We start from the raw sequence: 14,233 nt of genomic DNA, 5'->3' as shown, positions 1-14,233 counted from the left end.
AGAATGATTTCCTTTTTTTCCTCTTTATTAATATCTAATATTTTAGTGGTTTGCTGTTATGTACCAAGGTTTTCACATACATTATTTCACATACGCTCTTGAGATTTTACACACAAGCAATTTGATGCTAAAATATATTAAGCAACTTGCCTTTGGCCAAAAAATAAGCTAATGATTCAAGCTCAAGTTTACTGTCCAAAGTCCATTCTTTTTTCACTGAGCTGTGCTGTCTATATTAGGTTCCTGTGTCTGCCATGAAAGATTACCAATAGTTGGTGACTGAACACAAGAGAAATTTATCCTCACATTTCTATAGGCTAGAATCTTGAAACCAAGGTGTTGACAGGGTCATACTCTCTCTGTAGGTGCTACAGAGAAATCCTTCCCCGATGATCCCTAGTTAGAGTGGCCCCTGTTATCCTTAAGGGTTCTTGGCTTGTAGTGGTATCATCCCATAAGCATGACTTTCTTCTGTGTCTGTGTGCCCAAATCTCCCCCTCCATTCTTTCACAAAGACACAAATATTTGTATTTAGGACTCAACCCAATGCAGATGAACTCATCTTAACTTGCATACATCTTCAAAGACCTTGTTACCTAATAAAGTCACATTCGCAGACATTAAGGTGCATATCTTATTGTGAAACACAGTTACATTCACTACACTGCAACTCTTTCTCCCTTTTAAAATTATGAGTAAAAGTGTTTTAGGATTAAAGACTATGAGTTGAGGCTTTCTTAACCTTGGATGAGGCTTAATTTTGTCTGGTTTTCCCTGATATTTGTGTGTGTGTGTGTGTGTGTGCTTACAGTAGACATATATTTACAATAGAAATATATATCTACAGTAGAAATATATGTTTACAGTAGACATTTACAGTAGAAATATATGTCACTAAAAATGTGTTCCTTTCAAATCCTGGAAGATGGAAGCTATATAAAATTAATAAATGCAGGAAAAGAAAATAAGATTACTTAAAATAAAATAGAAACTTTTGTACTTTACATGAAAAAACATGAAGAGTTACTTAACTCATTCAAAAGACAAAAGCTTCATTTTGTAGAAATAAAGTCTAAGAGACACTAAATTGACAATATGGCATAAAGGCTGTGGGATTTCCTCAGTATTGATGGAAATTGTAAAACATATTGCAGAAAGAAACCAAATCAACTTCTGAGTGCTGCCATGAAATGACCAACTTTAGAACACTCTAGAATGCTCAGAACTCATAAACACTAGGTTGGATCCTTTGAAAGAGGGTTTAGTCCATAGTAATTGTTGATATATATTTTTTGTAGTTTAATCAGTAGATGATTTGGGAGAAAAGAGTTGCTTTAATCATATGAAAACGGAATAGAAAAGTTTGATTCATGGTGTGTGTGTGTGTGTGTGTGTGTGTGTGTGTGTGTGTGTGTGTGTGTGTTTTAATGTCTGATTTACCATTTTCTAACTATCGGTTGGGTGAATCAGTAACTTTTTCAAAGCCCGTCTCTATTTTATATAACTAATCATTATTCACTACACTAAGTCTTTGCCTGAAGAAACTATTTTTTCCTGCATGCAAAGTGGCCATACTTATTCACAGGGATCAGTATTCATGTGGCTATGCCTAAAATTTTTAAATCTTTATTTCATCATGTCAATACAAATCACTGGAAAAAAGACTTTACTTTCTTGAGTTCAAGTAGGTTTGTCATATCTTAGTTTTACTATCAGCTGGATAACTTTTCTCTATTCTGGAATGTCTGTTTCTATTTCTGATGGAACAGGACAAGAGGATCGACCGTCTTTATATAGTCTCCACTGAGTCCAGGTCTAGGCATCTCATAGTATACAATCAAATATTGCAGAAACAGTCCAGAGGTGATGCACCAAATCCAGACACCCCCAAAAGCAGAGATAAATCTCAAGAAAAAGAGCTTACTATGTAACAGTGTGTGATTTCAATGTGCAGCAGTTATAACTACATGTAGATGACTCCCTTTCAGGATACGGGAGACTGTTACCACAGGAGGCAAAAATATCAGTCATATAATTTCTGGAGTAGAGGTAGCAAACCACTTAGACCATGCTGAACACAAGAATGAAGTATGTTTATAACCAGAGCTAGGATTTGGTCAGGCCACCAGGACAGGTATGTAGGGTATCAATAAACAAGGTATAATAAAAGTATAACAATAAATTAGATATGTAGTGGCAAGTTATTTAGGTCTCCCTTGTGGCTTCTTGCATAACCAAGGAAATTTATATTAGTTTTCTTCTCGTTGAGATTAAACAGCATCTTTCAAAGGCAATCACTCAACAATGGTAGCAATCCTAGTTCCCAAAGTAAATGTTTAGAAAAAGGATAATTATTTGAAGAAGTACCAAATTATTGTCCCAACTGAAGATACTCTCATGTCATTATAAGAGTCAACGGCAACTCATTCTGACTTGCAGAGTTTTATATACTCTATTTTTAAAATTTTATTTCATCCTCCTGTGAAAATTAATAGCACATTATCTGTGTTCTTTGATGTTTCACTTCATCGTAAACTTTGTGCATGCTTCAATAATGATTCATTGTTCTCTTTGTTCTTATGAGATACAGTTTCTATAACTCCTGTTTGTTCCCATAGCAACAACTCAATCGTATTAATGGCCGGTTGCCTTTATAAGAAACATCTCTTCTGCCTGAAGCAATTTGGTTTATACTTAATAATTCTATATCTGACATACACCAGCAGTGTTGAGTTGACTAAGTAACTTCAAGTTTGGCACGTAATAAATAATTAGCTTTTAGCAAGTCACAAAAGTGGTTAAGTAGTGCATATATGACTATTTGCTAAAACAGTGACCAGCACTTATCAGAAACTTAGTGTATACTTGCTGAATACATGAATCAACAAATGAAAAAAATGAAAGGTCAATTTTTGAAAGTCAGCCTGAAAATATTAACTCATATCTAATAAAGGCTATCATATCGGCCCATTCATCCTTTTGCATATTCTAGATTTCTTTATCTCACTCATTCTATACTTGCGTTAGAAGAGCTTGCTTCAGCATATGTGTTATCCCAATGTCTGATGATACTACTTTTTCTTACCAGATGGAATTGAGAAATAGAAACTATCCGTATGTCATGTGTGTTCATAAAGTTAGACATATAATTTTCCAGTTATTAGCAACATTTTTATGGCTCTGCAGTGTCCTTTTTCTCATTACATAGAATAGTCTAGTCTAAAATACCGAGTAATATCTACTAGTTTCCCTCTTTCAATGACTTTTTATTAAGTGATCACCATCTTCACTTAACTAACAAATATCAATTGATCACTAACTATATGTCAACACAGGGCTTGCCATGAAGAAGATTTCAGTTTATTCATTCATTCATTCATTCATTCAGCAAGTATTTATTGAATGACTGCCATATTCTAGATGCTACACAGTGAATAAGAGGACATTTTATAATCTAGAATAATGGTGAAAACAAACAATGCAATTAATAAAATGAATTCCCGGGAAATTTGATTAATGAATTAAGCAAATCTGAGTAGCGATATTCATGTCATGTTATAGCCAGCCTAAGTATCCATCACAGAAATAATTTGCTTTTAAATAAGTATAGAGAAAATATGCTGTCATAAAAATTCTTGTTACTCTAAAAATATATTCCTGTCAACAACCACAAAGGAGAAATTTATCTTACTTACCTAAATAAATGCCATTGTACATTGTTTAGGGCTGCGTGTCCAATCTTCTTTCCATTTTGCAAAGCTTAATGATGGGTCCAAGAGACTGTGAAGCATGTATTCATTTAATAAATATTTGATCCTGTTCTGGGTATAATAAAGGGAAACAATTGTGAACAACATAAGCAAAATCTCTGCTGACCGGAAAAGCAGGTAAAAACCAATAAATGACTAAAATATACCGTCTATCAATTAGTAAGACATCTTGAAGGGGGCACGGAGAAAGGACGAGAGAGCATTAAGGAATGGCCTGATGGAAAAGGTGACTTGTGAGCTGTGAGCCACATGGACGTGTGGACCCAGGTATGCTGGCAGGTGGAAAGCTCTGTGGCATGGTTTCAGTGTTGGAGCAACCAGCACCGCAAAGAGACCAGCACTGCTGCAGAGAAGTGACAGAGGGCTGGGTGGTAGATGAAGAAGTCCCTTGCAAGGTCTTGAGCATCAATGAATACTTTCACCCAGATCATTAGAAAGGACGTTGAGGAGTTTTGAACAGAGAAGTGACATGATGGCACTTAAGCGTAAGAGGATCATACTTGCTGCCCCAGTGGGGCTAGACCAGGGGAGGAGAAGTACAGAGGACATTTAGGTCCTTGTCACTACCCAGACTACAACAGATGGAGTTAGCAAGAAGCGGTTGCTGTGTGAGCACACAGTGTTTTGAAGATGGAGTCATCAGTATTTGGTGTGATTGGGCTGAGGGCAGAGAGAAAAAAACAGAGACCACAGATGATGTCCGCTTTTTTGCCCTGAGAACTGGGAAACTGGTATTGTAAATTTTGTTTGCCGAGATGGAGAAGATTAGTGTTAGTGGTGAGGGATTGGGTTTAAAAATTAATGAAAGATATTTTGAACCACATTTTTCAAGTGCTTCAGGAAGTCATCTGTAAAAATGATTTCACTGATTTGTGAGATGATTATTAATTGTGAATTGTTATTAAGTAGAGATGTGGGGGGGCATTATACACTTAACAGTATTAGGGCATGCTACTTTAATTGAATCACCAGTGATTTTTGTTTTGGTGTAGGCTTAGCGACTGTGAATGCTGTCAGTACTTTAGCCAAATGATCTATAAAGCTGTGACAGATACTATTCATTAACTTTTATACAGTCCTCTCTATGTGTCAGGCATTTTTCTTTGTGTTTTACAATTATGAACTCACTTAATCCTCACAGAATACTATTGCAAAAGCGCTGGCTTTTTCTTCTTTTGGGGGGTAAGGCTACTGATTCATGTAGCTGCTCATCCACGTGCTGAAGACCAGATAGTAGTGGTAGAGACAAGATTTGATCTCGTATAGGCTAGCTTCAGAACCTGAAGCTTCAGCACCTGAACACTCCAATCTGGTGCTATATTGCTTATAATATAATTCATGCAGAGCTGAGTCCCTAAAATGAACTAATAAGATCATGATGAATGCAATACTACATAGTTCCTTTTAAAATACAGCTTTCTATTAGTTAATTAATTAATTAATTTGAGTTGGAGTCTCACTCTGTTGCCCAGGCTGGAGTGCAGCGGCATGCTCATGGCTACTGAGGCCTCCACCCGCTGGGCTCAGACGATCCTTCCACTTCAGCCTTCCAAGTAACTGGAACTTCAGGCATGCACCACTATGCCCTGCGGTGTGATTATTTAGAATTTGGGGGGCATATTAAGAAATATTTTACATAGACTCGATTCTCATTATTCAAGGTTGATTGTTCTATAATGTCATTGCAAACACAGAATTAGTGAAATCTGAGACTTTGCTCCTAGGGGAAATACAGTATTAGGTTCCTTTTAGTCCCTGGTCACAGCATTTTTATAAACAGACTGGTACATGACCTTGTGTTGTGTGTATTCTGTTTATAGGCACTTTATTTCATATATAATATTGACTCTTTCACATTGAACTCACAGCCATCAGCACCGTACCTCACTCCCTAACTAACTTTGCCTAGCACATGTAGTTTCTTTGCTAAAGCACATCACAGCCTTCTTGCACTTAGCACACTACATAGTACTTCATCACTACACTAGGGAACCATTTGTAGAAGCTGAAAAATATCAAACGCCATGGCACCAAAGAGACCCCAAAAGGGATACTTGTTTATTCTATGGAAGTTGAAATAATAGGCAGCTTTTGGATACTCAAACAAGACATGTTGTTTGACTTCAGCTGTGAAAGTCAATGGTTCACTGAAAGTTTTCATCATTCTGTGCAAGTCCACAAATGATTACAAAAGTTCCATGAATAATGATTTTGGATTTACAAATACATTTTAGCAAGCAGATGAATTTGCAATTATGGAATGCATGAATAATTAAAATCAACTTTATTTATTACTAAGCAAAACTATTGATACTTTTCAGAATTTTAAGTATGAAATAAAAATCATCTAAACCCTATCTATTTTTGAAATTTTGGGTGGGTCAAAATGATGGATTTCTGCAATATGTTTTCAAAATTTAAACAAAAAGAATCTCATCATTATTACAAATGTATGAAGTTTGGTAGCTGTCTTACCAATATTATCTCACTGAGTATGAAGAGCATTTCTGTTCCATAAACAATACACTTATTATATAACCTTTATTGTTATATAAAGAAATTTAGTATCAGAGAAGTTAGTAGTGGTACAAAATCCCAAATCCAAATATTCTGAAAAATATTTTAATGCATTATAGTTCTTATATTTAATACATATACTTTTGTGTGTATATAATTATAAATTTAATTATATAAAGTTTTGTCCCCTGATGATTTTTAATTTACTTTTTTATTAGTTATTTGAAAATCTCACATGCATAATTTTTATTTTACTTTCTACATAATTCCATTTTAAAAATATTTCCTAACCTGCATTATACTCAAGCACCAATGCTCTAGAACTCAAATTTTCTCTAGTTCAAAAAAATAATATTAATAATTCCAAGGCCCTTGGTCTTCGCCAGATTTTTAGAAGCCTTTTTTGTTATTTAAAAGAAAATTCACAAGGCCCAAAGTGAGGAAGTCAAACTATGTCATGTTTTATCCTTTTAAAAATCTTGACTTCATGTTTATTTCAACATGTAAATATTCTTATTTATATATTTCTAACGTGCTGGATCAATGCAGCCATGCCCTGAGTAACTACTTTTTAAAATATCCTCAGAATCTGCTCAGTCACTTATCTGCTGACAGCAGAACAATCGACTTTTCTTTGCTGTTTTGGACCATGTGATTTTCTAGGGAAGGGTCTCTGAATAGCATTGCTCAACTCTCACTTCTCTTCTGATAAGATTTTGAATTAAAAGTTTCCATTTATCTGCAGCGTGAGAGATCTGAAGTCCCACGTTTAGTTTTACAATGCGACCACAGTTGCTAAGCTATTCTCTACTGTTAGCAATTCTAAAGCTGTGGCAAATTTGCACATTTTATCAGTTCGTCGCATTTCAAACCATAAGAAACAAATTGTATTTTAGTTTTTAATTACTTTGAAGAGGAAATAATTTAATTGAGTAAACCGCCTCATGGTACTTGTATTGGGGAAAATGATTAACTGCCTTACTGCTATTCACCTCAAACTTTTTCTTATTGGAAGAACCATTTCCTAAGTTTTCATATAAAGGGTTTGTATATAGTATCATGAAATTGAACACAGAGATATAAAGGACAAAATAAGTTTTTGAAAAGGAGTGACAGACAATATTGAATTGCTGAATTATTGCTATGACATACTACTAGGAGACCTTTGTTTTGTTTTGTTTTTTTGAGTTGGAGTCTCACTCGGTTGCCCAGACTGGAGTGCAGTGGCCGCTTCCGGCTACCGCAGCCTTGGCCTGCTGGGCTCCGGCGATCCTTCCGCCTCAACCTTCCGAGTAGCTGGAATTACAAGCACGTGCTACCACACCCCGCTAATTTTTTTATTTATTGTAGAGATGAGGTCTCACCAAGTTGCCCAGGCGGGTCTCGAATCCACGGGCTCAGGCAATCCACTCACCTCAGCCTCCCAAGGTGCGGGATTACAGGCTGAGCCACTGAGACCTTTTAAGATACTTTTACTGTTTGAAATCAGAAGTTGTAGGAGGAAATCTTAGCCAATGGACAGTCATTGGCTAGGTAAGGCTCAGCAGTGACATTATCTTTCTTTTGCTTCAGTAACAATAGATTGAGTACTGAAAATTGCAGTGAGTGTTTTCTCTATCCTCAGCCTTTTGTGTTTGAACATCTGATATTAGTAATTTCTTTGTCTGTAGGATGGAGTGCCATGGGCTGTATCTAATGGGCAGCGTGGAGCTGGATTATTTTAATGGGTGCTGCAGGCAACGGCTAGAGCCAAATCATCCTGTCAAAGCTGAAATAGTAAATGGCATTTCATAAACACATGGCTTATTTTGTGTTGAGTGGCTCCAATTGACAGACCAAAATTAAATGATTGCAGATCTTTAATCATGAGTTGTTTTGACTATTCCTGGGTTAAATGCTACTGCATAAACTTCTATGTTATTAATGTTACCCTTTCCATTACTTTGATTTGTTGCATAACAGGACACAGCTCTTCTTGCTATTTCAGAAAGTTATACCTTCCTAAAAATAAGTCGACATGTACAAGGTTCATGGCACGTCTCATCTTTCACTGTGAATTGTGGCAGAAAATTCAGACCAAGTACTTGATGATCCACTTTTTATGTAAATGATCACACATACAATATTTAATCTCTTTCTCATCAACGAATCTTGCCTTTCACTGCACTGAGAAAATTGAAGTCTTCAAGCTTGGATTACCTTCAAGGTCCTACTGGCAAACTATTGATTTTTTTTTCTATGCGTTTGCTGCCTTTCTTCAATTCTTAAAGAGGTATTTATTCTCCTTTATAAGTTGAATCCTACCACATCCTCTCTAGATTTTACTAATTGCCTCTTATCCAAGGATGTCTCCTTTATGTCTCTCTTTTTTTTAGGCATTATGTTAGCTTTTTCCTTTAAATTTACAGTTATATTCCAGTATCTTTCATTAACTAAAATAAAAAAAAAATGACCCAGCTTACTTCTTTAAGTTTCACTCTATTGTCTCTCTCAAATTTAGATATGTTTCTCTGAAAAAACTATAATTTCACTGACTTCAGCTGACACTCCTCACTCCAGACAATCTGGTTTCAGTCCACCCAAGCCTTTCAAAATGGCCTTTGCGAAAACATGCATACTTTTGATATCTTTGTGATTAAATCATGAACATTTCCATTTCATTGTTTATCCTACTTAAGTTATCTCACTTAATCTAAAGGCAAGTGGACCAAAGAAAAAAATTGGGCAAACATCTGACTTTTGCCCATGGTTATATATTTTGGCATGTAAGAGCAAGAATTTGAGGGGGAAAAAAGAAAGATATTCTGGCTTCAATGCCCTGTTAATGACCATTGACGATAAGAGCCATTTTGTTCTTTGGTTTAGTTTTAGTACATTAACTTCACTTAAGCCTTTCGACCACTAAAATCTATAATGAACATTTATTTTATCCATGGTGAAAATTTGTACTTGGTATTAGCATTGATTAGGACCGTAAAATTACATTTCAGAAGACACCCAGTGTCTTTTAAAAAACAAATCAGGAAGATTTCTGGTTTCAGGTCTGTTTGGAAATTGTCACTCCTGTCGTAAGAAGAAAAGCAATCTGAACCAACTGGAAAATCAGTGACTTTTATTGGACCCATCAAAGAACTAAGGCTTTCAGAAAAAGTTTATCCACTCCAAAATCTGGGGAGATACAGGCGAGTTCCCAGTCATAGCTGTCCTGGAGCAGAAGCCATAGGAGCCCTACACTAGTAGGAAGATTTAAATGGCAGTGTTGTTGACTTGCCAGAGGCTGAGTGTAGACTGGCGTAGAAATGAGAAAAGTCCCAAGTCACCAAGGGGGACAAAAACAAAAACATTAGACAAATTGGAAGCCTCTGGTCCTTAAAGTTGCAGCAAACTTTCAGCACAACCCAACTAGTAGCCGGGTCAGAATAAGTCCTCACCTCCCAGAACTAATTACCTCACTTGGTTACTAATATTGAATATCTGGCTTTCCTTCAAAAATTAAAAAACATGTCAAAAGCCAAGGAAAACATAGTTTGGAGAGACAAAGAAAGTCTCAGAACAGACACTTAAAATCTTAGCATTTTCCAAGTATTTGATATAGTGCTATATATTTTTATTATTTATAGTCACCATTAACTATAGTTAATAGCAATTACATACAATAAATTGTTTGCATGTATTGCTTCTCACTGAGTAAACGTTTTTGTCCTAAGACCAACATTTCTTCAATTTCACCAACCCCCAGCTTCTAATAACCACCATTTTACTTTCCCCTTTCAATGAGTTCCTCTGAGGAAGAACTTATAGCTGGAATCTACAAAGAACACTTGAACTTCAATGATAAGAAAACAAACAACCCAGTGAAAAACGGACAAAAGATCTTAATAGACATCCCACCCAAGAAGATACAGTATACAGATGACAAATAAGCATATGAAAAGATGCTTAACATCATTTTTCATTAGATAATTGTAAATCACAACAAAATGCCATATCACTATATACCGATAAGAGTGGCTAAAATGCAAACCAGACAACACAACAGTGCCATTTGCAGGCAACGATGTGGCACAACAGGAATTTTGGTTCACTGCTGGTGGGAAGCAAAATGGTACAGACACTAGGGACACACTTGGCAGTTTCTTACAAAGCTAAATGTAGTCTTTAGTACAATGGAGCAATTATGCTCCTCAGTTTTTGCCCAAATAACTTGAAAACTTATGTCCATTCAAATATCTATAGTAGCTTTATTCATAATGGGCAAAACTTGGAAGCAACCAAGATGTCATTCTATGAACAAGTGGATGTACAAACTCTGGATCATCCATATAATGAAATGGGATCCAGCAAGAAGACAAACCAGAGAAGGTGTGGATAAATCTTAGATGCATACTGCTAACCAAGTGGGAAAAAGCTAGTTTTAGAAGGTGTCTGGGAAAGGCAAGACTAGAGAAATAGTTTTTAAAAAAAATCAGTGATTGTCAGGATTTTGAAAATTAAAGAAGAAGGTTGAGTAGATGAAATGTGGGCGAATTTTTAGGTCAGTAAAACTATTCTGTATGACATTGTAATAGTGCATACACTGTTTTATGGGAACAAAAAGGAAATTTATAACACAAAGTATGAACCTTGATGTAAGTAAAGTTAACAAAAACCATTTAGGATGTCTAGGGATCTAAAACTGGAATATAGAATGAGGTAGAAAATCGAAATGTATTGCAAACTTAGGAAACACATTTGTTGAAGGGGACAGAAAAAAACTAAAGGTGCTGATCATAAATGAAGACTGTGAAACTAAAGACAAAAAGTCTTTACCTAAACCTTCTACTGCAGTCCACAAAGTTATTTCCTGGGGATGGATGGGTTAGCAATTCTGATACTACTATGCATGTATACCGGAAGTGAACAATTAAGTAGATGATCAATGTGTGAACCAACTTTCTCATTGTTGAATAAGAATTTGCAAATAAGCAAAAAGAGGCCACAATTGTCCATGTGGTAATGAATTAGAATTGGAGACATCAGTGTGAATTCATGTCTAGATTAATATCATTACAGATGGTTACACATAGATACATTTATGATTATGTGTATATACATGTGTTAATATTCACACATCTATCAACTGAGAGGGTTTAAAGCAACAACACTTCCATAGTAATGAGTACACCAAACTCCAAAATCTTGGTTTCTATTATAATTCTCCAATGCAAAGTACCGGAAATGAATGAATCTAGGTCTGGAGCATGAAGTTTACAAAATGCTCCTGCATCATTTTGTAGTGCCCCCAAGTCAGAAGGTGATTTAAAAAATAAAAATAAAAAGAATGTCAAAGGGATTTGGATCCAATTGAAAAAGTTCCCTTCCAGTGACCTCAGCTGGAATAATTTGAGCAACAAAATAAAGTAGTAATGGATTATAATGCAAAATATAAAATAAATATCTGTGAGTCCACACCTACATAAGTATATGAAGGAGAATACACAAATTGATTGTGCTGAAGAATTTAAAATAATTTATGTAGTTATTCTATCCTCAAGAAATTGGAGCGTAAGCCCACTCCTAAAATACAGGCTGCTCAAGATGACTTCTTTTGGAAGTTTTCAGTATGAAAAGGAAAGAATAAAAGGCTTTTCAGTAGAGAGACTTGATAAATATTACCTTATTCAGGTGATCTAGTCTATCATATTTATATTACATTCTACGTCTCTGGTGCACATCCAAAAAACACACAGGCCAAATCTAACCATGAGAAAAACATCATACAAATCCTGTTGGAGGGTCATTCTACAAAAAACTTCACTAAAACTAATCAAGACTGTCAAGATCATTAAAGAGAGAGAGAGAGAGAGAGAGAGAGAGAGGGAGAGAGAGAGAGAGAGAAATCTGAGAAGCTGTCACAGCCTAAAAGAACCCAAGTGATATAACTAATAAATGTAAGGTAGTGTCCTGGATAGGATGATTCTGGGACAGATGAAAGACATGATCATGATGTAAAACCAGGGACGTTTGTCTGTAGTGTGAACTTCAGTTAATGATAATATATTCACAGCAGTTCATGAATCGTAACAACTATACCATACAAGAATTAGGAACCAAGGAAACTGGGTGTGGGTATATGGGAACACTCTGTAATATCTTCATAATCTTTCTTCAAATCTGAACCTATTCTAAAATAAAAAGTTTATTTGAAATATATTTTTAAAACTTGGATTTTCCAACAAAAATACATATATTTTTATGTTTCGGTAGACGCAGAAAGACCAAGTCTCATTGTAACATGAGAATAATATTATAGAAGCCCATATTTATGTTAGTTTCTTTTTCCAGAAAAATATCTGTACCAGGTTTTCTTATAAACAAATGTTCCTTACAAACTATATACTACATATGGTTATATCTATTTGAAGGTAGAAAACTTCTTACAAGGTTATACCTAATTTCATGAAGTAGTTATGATGACAAATTTATTAAAATTCCTTTGGTAGCTTTATAAGTGCAAATGTTTTAATCACTCTTCAAGGACAGAAATCACAGGAAACTCTCATTAATCCACTGCTCATTGACATTAAGTGAGCTTAAGTCATTGAACCTTGTATGAGGTTGAAGATTTTCATTTTATTTTGAGAGATGATATAGCTTTAACTTATAGGGGAAATGATTATGTGAAACAGTACTCAGTTTTTGTAGATCAGAAACTTATTAAACTTGTCAAAAAGATTGCCATAAGAGATAGGATATATGGAACAGTGCACTGATACCACTACTCAGATAAATAATAATGTAAACTTAACAACAATGGAATATAGCTCTGTTTCTTTGGAAGATTGCATGTTTTTGTATTAGTTAAGAGAAGTCTTTCTCTTTGGGAGTTATTTCTCCTTGGGAATGACTTTGTTGACTCATTCCTTAATCAACATATTAAGAGGATTCTATAAGACATTTAGTCTATGTAATATCATCAATTCTTCTGCACTCAAGGAAGCAAAATGGATTTTGAAATAGGCATTAATTAAAAGCTGGATCCTGAAAATCTGTTTGCTTTTTAAATTGTAAGAAAATATAGGCCAGGCTCGGTGGCTCAGCCTGTAATCCTGTACTTTGGGAGGCCGAGGTGAGTGAATTGCCTCAAGACCTGCCTGGGCAATTGGCGAAATCTCATCTCTACAATAAATCAAAAAAATTAGCCAGGTGTGATAGCACACGCCTGTAATTACAGTTACTTGGAAAGCTGAGGCGGAAAGATTGCCGGAGCCCAGCAGGTTGAGGCTGCGATGGCCGGTAGCGGCCACTGCACTCCAGTCTGGGTGACAGAGTGAGATTTCAACTCAAAAAAAAAAAAAAAGATATATATAGAAACTGGAAGATATGCTTAAGTCTGCTCCTGAGAAGTTCCTGCAGACTCTCTTAAAGTGTACTTTTGCAAATAAGTCCCTTGTGATCCATCAGAATGAATCTATAAAATGACAATTAGCTGGAAAAGAATCAAGACCTACGTTAGTAAGAGTCAGCATCTTTCAAATTCTGCTTTAACAAAATTGTCACTGCAAAACATATATAAAAACCTGGGCATGGTGGCTCATGCCTGTAATCTCAACACTTTCAGAGGCTGAGAAGGGAAGGTCATTTGAGGCCAGCAGTTCAAGACTAGTCTAGGCAACAAGGCAGAACAAGTCCCTACAAAAAAAAAAAAAAAATGCTGGGCATGGTGGCATGAGCTTGTGGTCCCAGCTACTCAGGAGGCTAACATAGGAGGATAATCGGAGCCCAGAAGTTTGAGGCTTCAGTGAGCCATGATTGCACCATTGAATTCCAGTCTGGGCAACACAAGGAGACCTCATATCTCCAAAAGTAAAATATATTTTAAAAAGAGGCTAGCCGGACTCAGTGGCTCAGCCTGTAATCCCCTGCCTTTGGGAGGCTAGTTGAGTGGATTGCCTGAACCCGTGGGT

At 35.8% G+C, this 14,233-nt stretch overlaps 1 protein-coding gene across 1 annotated transcript in view; it reads left to right on the top strand.

Annotated features, from left to right (window-relative positions):
- The window catches only part of LOC103271022 (unconventional myosin-XVI-like), a gene marked incomplete at both ends in the record, with an annotated part of 162,407 nt that overhangs the window by 19,494 nt on the left and 128,680 nt on the right, over positions 1 to 14,233 (top strand). The gene's annotated exons all lie outside the window — the stretch shown is intronic.

The sequence above is a fragment of the Carlito syrichta genome, unplaced genomic scaffold, assembly GCF_000164805.1.
Source record: "Carlito syrichta isolate Samal-C Ts95f unplaced genomic scaffold, Tarsius_syrichta-2.0.1 Scaffold311106, whole genome shotgun sequence".
In the NCBI taxonomy this organism is placed as follows: domain Eukaryota; kingdom Metazoa; phylum Chordata; class Mammalia; order Primates; family Tarsiidae; genus Carlito; species Carlito syrichta.
The sequence above is the reverse complement of the archived record's forward strand: the minus strand, read 5'-3'. Positions and strand labels throughout refer to the sequence as shown.